Raw genomic sequence first — 6322 nt, forward strand, 5'->3', positions numbered from 1 at the left:
CCCCCCAGTTTTTTTATGATCGCATTTTAAACGCCAAAACCTTTTTATAATTTTGTGTTTTTAAATCCCACTATTTAGTCTAAGAGGGTTAAATGGATGGGATCAAAGCTAATTTCAATCCTAGGGGCAGAAGCCCAGCTGTCTATAAACCCTCACAAGACAAGTACGCCTAATGACCGCGATGACGTATGGGTGGTCATTAAACCCTTCCCTCCTCAGCCATTTTTCAGATTTTCACTTGTTTTTCCTCCCCACCTTCTAAATGCTATAATTTTTTTATTTTTCCGTTAATATAGCCATGTGAGTGCCTGTTTTTTTGCGGGACAAGTTGTCGTTTTTCATGGGACCAAGTATTGTGCCACATAATGTACTGGGAAGCTGAAAAAACACAGTTTTTTTTGTGGGGGGGGTTTGTTTTTACGGCGTCCATCAGGTGGTAAAAACGACATATTCACCTTATTCTACAGGTTGATACGATTACGGCGATACCAAATGTATATGTGTTTTATGTTTTACCACTTTAAAAAAACAAAAAACTACTTGCTAAATTAAAAAAAATCTTTTGTGCCGCCATATTCTGAGCCATGACTTTTTCATTTTTCCATTAATTTAGGGATGTGAGGGGTTAAATTTTGCAGTACGAGCTGTGGTTTCCACCAATACCATAAATGTAAATGTATCTGCTTGTAAGACCGATTAGTTTAGTGTTGCTCCTACTCTCGGTGTGTGTATTTTGTACGGAGCTGCTGCGTGTTTGGCCAATAGACTTCAATGGGAAGCATAAATTCTGCACTAAAAATCGCAACTTGAGTTGTGTTGCCTTTTGTACAGCACAACCGCAGTAAAAACTGCAGAAACCCCACAGGTGCATATAAATTGTGCTATAATCAATACTTCACTCTAAGGCCGGATTCACAGGAGCGTGTTCAGTCCGGGATATACGGCCCGCCGGTCGGCAGTATTTCCCGGACTGAGCACACTGCAGGTAGCTGGGCTCTTATCGTCATCTATGATGCTAGGAATCCCTGCCTCGCTGCGGGAAAACTGTCCCGTACTGAAAACATGTTTTCAGTACGGGACAGTAGTTCCAAGGAGAGGCAGCGACTCCTAGCGTCATAGATGACGATAAGAGCCCAGCTACCTGCAGTGTGCTCAGTCCGGGAAATACTGCCGACCGGCGGGCCGTATATCCCGGACTGAACACGCTCGTGTGAATCCAGCCTAAAAGCGATAATACCACACAAAATTGTTGCTAATTAACATCCCCCATATGTCTACTTTAGATTGGCATCGTTTTTTGAACGTTCTTTTATTTTTCTAGGATGTTACAAGGCTTAGAACTTTAGCAGAAATTTCTCACATTTTCAAGAAAATTTCAAGGCTATTTTTATGGGGACCAGTTCAGTTGTGAAGTTGCTTTGAGGGGCCTATACAATACAAACCCCCATTTTAAAAACTGCACCCCTCAAAGTATTTAAAATCGCATTTAGAACGTTTTTTTTAACCCTTTAGGCGTTTCACAAGAATTAAAGCAAAGTGTTTTTTGTTTTTTTTTGTAACACAAGTTTTTACCACAGAAACACAACTCAATATTTATTGCCCAGTTTCTGCAGTTTTTAGAAATATCCCACATGTGGCTCTAGTGTGGTAATGGACTGAAACACCGGCCTCAGAAGCAAAGGAGCACCTAAAGGATTTGGGGCCTTCTTTTTATTAGAATATATTTTAGGTACCATGTCCGGTTTGAAGAGGTCTTGTGTTGCCAAAACAAAGGATTTTTTGCTGGGAAGTGTTGTCCTGGTATAATACGGGCACCCTCACTTCCAGCGGATATGTTTGAGTCCTACCATTCCTGTTCCCTGATTTTAGGGCCTTGATAAATCGCCTCTTGAAACAGAAGATATGTTCCGTTCGGACCTACATAGCCGCATATTTTTTATTTCCTGACTTATTGTAGCCTTAACTCATTTTATTTTTTCATAGACTTAGTAGTATGAGGGCTGCTATTTTGCGGGGCAAGCTGTGGTTTTTATTGGTACCATTTTGGGGTAAATGTGACTTTTTGATCTCTTTTTATCCTACTTTTTGGGAGGCGAGGTGACCAAAAAGCAGCAATTCTGGCATGTTTTTTTTTTATACAGCGTTCACCATGCGTTATGAATTACATGTTAACTTTATTCTGCGGGTCAGTACGATTCCGGCGATACTTAATTTATAGCATTTTTTTATGTTTACAACTTTTTGCACAATAAAATTACTTTTGTAAAAAAAAAATATTTTTTCTGTCGCCATGTTGTAAGAACCATAACTTTTAAATTTTTCCGTCGACGGAGCTGTATGAGGGCTTGTTTTTTGTGAGACGAGCTATCGTTTTTATAGGTACCGTTTATGGATACGTGCGTCTTTTTGATCACTTATTATTCCAAAATTCTGGCATTTTTTTGTTTACGTTGTTTTTACAACGTTTACCACGTGGAATAATAATATTTTTATAGTGCAGGCTGTTACGGTCGCGGCGATACCAAATATGTATGGTTTTGTTTGGTTTTTTTCAATAATAAAGGACTTGATAAGAGAAAAAAAGCGATTGTGTTTTATTTTATTACTTGAAACTTTTATTATTTTTTACAACTTTTTTTTTTTTTTTAGTCCCACTAGTGGACTTGATGGTACAACTGTCAGATTTGTTTTCGAATACATTGCACTACCTATGTAGTGCAATGTATTAGATCTGTCAGTCATTCACTGACAGCAAGCCGATTAGGCTTCGCCTCTGGACGGGGCCAAATATGCTTCCATAATGGCAAAATGCGGGAAGCACTAGCTTTCCATGACATATCCAGACGACAAATGTCGGGAAGGGGTTAAAAACTTGATGTAGTAGTATATTTATTTTTGCAGGGTTTCCCTGTATTTCCTTTGCTATTTTCATTCCTTTGGTAACACGTTTTTATGTTTTATTTTTGCTTCTACTTTGGAACTTAGGCTTCGTTCACGTCTGCGTCCGGGCTCCGTTCTGACATTCTGTCTGAGCTTTCCATCAGAACCCTGACTGAAACAAACGAAAACCATAGGTTTCCGTTTTCATCACCATTGATTTTAATGGTGAAGGATACGATGCAAATGGTTTTCGTTTGTCTCCGTTGTGCAAGGTTTCCGTAGTTTTGACAGAAGCAATACCAAAGTCGATGGAACGGTATTGCAAACGGAAACCCATGGTTTCCGTTTGTTTCGGTCAGGGTTCCGTTCCGACGGAAAGCTCAGACGGAACGTCAGAATGGAGTCCTGATGCAGAAGTGAACGAAGCCTTAGAAACCATGATAGAAGTAGCGCAGTGAGATTAACCCCTTAATGACCAGCCTATTTTGGACCTTAATGACCAGGCTATTTTTTACGTTTTTCAATCGTCGCATTCCAAGAGCTATAACCTTCTTATTTTTGCGTCGACATAGCTGTATAAGGTCTTGTTTTTTGCGGGACAAGTTGTATTTTTTAATAGCACCATTTTTAGGTACATATTATTTATTGATTAACTTTTTTTTGGGGGGGGAATAGAAAAAAATCTGAAATTTCGCTACTCTTTTTTGCGTCCTAAATCTACGCCGTTTACCGTGTGATATAAATAACACAATAACTTTATTCAGCGGGTTGTTACGATTGCAACGATACCAAATTTGTATAGTTTTTGTATGTTTTACTACTTTTACACAGTAAAAACGCTTTTTTTTACAAAATTATTTGTTTTTGTGTCTCCATATTTGAAGAGCCGTAACGGTTTTATTTTTTCGCCGATGCGGTTGTATGAGGGCTTTTTTTTGCGGGGCGACTTGTAGTTTTTATTGGTACCATTTTCGAGTAGATGCGACTTTTTGATCACTTTTTATTACATTTTTTTTAAAGTCAGTATTCACAGAAAGCAGCAATTTTTCCATAGTTTTTTATTTATTTTACGGCGTTCACCGTGCGGGTTAAATAATGTAATAGATTTATAGTCGGGGTCGTTACGGACGTGGCGATACCAAATATGTGTAACTTTTTAACTTTATTTTGTTTTTTTAATAGTAAAGCATTTTGTAAGGGGAAAAGCTGGGTTTTTCATTTTTTTTCACATTGTTTTTTTAATTAACTTTATTAAACTTTTTTTCACTTTTTTATTAGTCCCATTAGGGGACTATAATATACGATTCTGCGATCGCATTTATAATACACTGCAATACTTTTGTATTGCAGTGTATTACTGCCTGGCCGTTTAACACGGACAGGCATCTGCTAGGTCATGCCTGCGGCATGATCTAGCAGGCATTCATTACAGGCAGACCTGGGGGCCTTTATTAGACCCCCGGCTGCCATTAGAGACACAGACACTCGGCGATCGTATCGCCGGGTGTCGGTGGGGGAGAGAGGGAGCTCCCTCCCTCTCTCCAAAACCACTCAGATGCGGTGCTCGCTATTGAGCACCGCATCTGAGGGGTTAAACGTGTGAGATCGATACTAATATCAATCTCACACGGCAGAGTAGGGACGCTCCCAGCCCTCAGCTGCCTCTAGCAGCTGAGAGCAGGGAGATCTGACAGTTCCCTGCTCTGTTTTTACTTATTCCGATGCCGCGACGTAAAAAGTCTATGGCATCGGAATAAGGCCCGTTAGTGACCGACGTAGAAACACGATGGGCCGGTCACTAACGGGTTAAAAGAAAATGTAGGATCTGTTGGCGCTTTTTGGTCTTCATGCAGATGGAATTCACAATAGCAATTGTGGGGTTCATTAAAGAGATAATCCATATACGTAGTTTTAAAGCGGACCTGTCACTATGCTATGCTGCCCTGTTTAAAACGGATCTGTCAGCTTTAAGAAACTGTCACCTCCAAAGCACCCCTAAACTACAGTAATCTGTAATTAGCTTAAAAGACGCTGATTCCGGCGCTGATGCGTATAGGGATTACTTAACTCTGCGATATAATGGCGAAAACTACTAAGGCTCATCATTCGCATGCATCGCTCGGCCTGTTCGCGGTATTAGAGCAGGGGAATGCAAGTCAGTAGAAAGATAAAAGAAATTGCAGATTCGGATTTATTGTGTTTTAAACTATTTACAGATGACTGTAGTTTAGGGGGTGACAGATTCCCTGTAATATGCTGCCCTATGTAATAGCCGTTTGGCTAACAAGCGCTGAAAGAATACATCCCCTCTGCCCCTCACTGCGCTCCACTTTACATATGACAGCATATTCAGCTGACAGATCCTCCTTAAAGAGGCTCTGTCACCAGATTATAAGTGCACATGACGTCCTGGCTGCAGGTAATGTATATTCATTGTCCGGACACTGCAGTAATGTTATAGTGTGTGTATGAGGCTGCATATAGCGATATAGTTATATCGCTATCTGCTGTGTAAATGAATGGAGAGAAGTGTATGACGCTGATTGGTCACTGATTGGTCAGCGTCATACATTCCTCTGTACAACGCCCACTTGGCCAAAAAGTAAAACACGCCCAGTTGTCCATTGAGAAACTCATTAGCATAAAGCTAATATAGGTCATAACTCCGTCAAAAATGATCGTTTTTCGAAATAAAAAACACTGCTGTAATCTACATTACAGCGCCAATCACATCATGTACAAGATAGGCCACTTATAATGTGGTGACAGAGCCTCTTTAAGGGCAGTATAGCGTGGGGACTGGTTCGCTGTACTATTGACTCAAACGAGGGTTGCACGATACCAGAATTTGGACTTCAATACCGATACTTTGTGTAGTATTGCGATTTCGATACCAAAACGATACTTTACCAACAGTAATAAAAAAAAAAAAGTTCTCCCATTTTCTGATGTGAGGCACGAGGTGTGATGAATTTAACCTCCATGTGCCTCACATTAACAGTAGTTAACCCCATCATATTTCTCAGTCATATATGGGTTCATATGTAAGGTACATGATGGGCTTAATTACTATTAATGTGAGGCTCATGGAGGTTAAATTCATAACACCTCGTGCCTCACAATAAGTGAGAAGCAGTTTTTATTTTATTTTTTTATAGCATACACATCATAAATTCCGAAAAAAAATAATTGTTGTGCAGGTTATTACGGCCGTGCCAATACCGAATATGTGTATATTTTATGTATTGAGACTTATTTTAATGTTTATTGTAAAAAAGGTGTATGTGTATTTTTTTTAAAAATTTAATATTACTTTGTTTTTACTTTATTTTTAAGCTTTAATGTACTGGCATATATCTATGGATATATCTACGGATAGTACACAGTCAGTTGTTAGGATATACCTAAGTAAGCCCTAACAGGAAATATGGTCAGACAGCCC

Source organism: Rhinoderma darwinii, chromosome 4, assembly GCF_050947455.1.
Source record: "Rhinoderma darwinii isolate aRhiDar2 chromosome 4, aRhiDar2.hap1, whole genome shotgun sequence".
NCBI classification, from domain to species: Eukaryota; Metazoa; Chordata; class Amphibia; order Anura; family Rhinodermatidae; genus Rhinoderma; species Rhinoderma darwinii.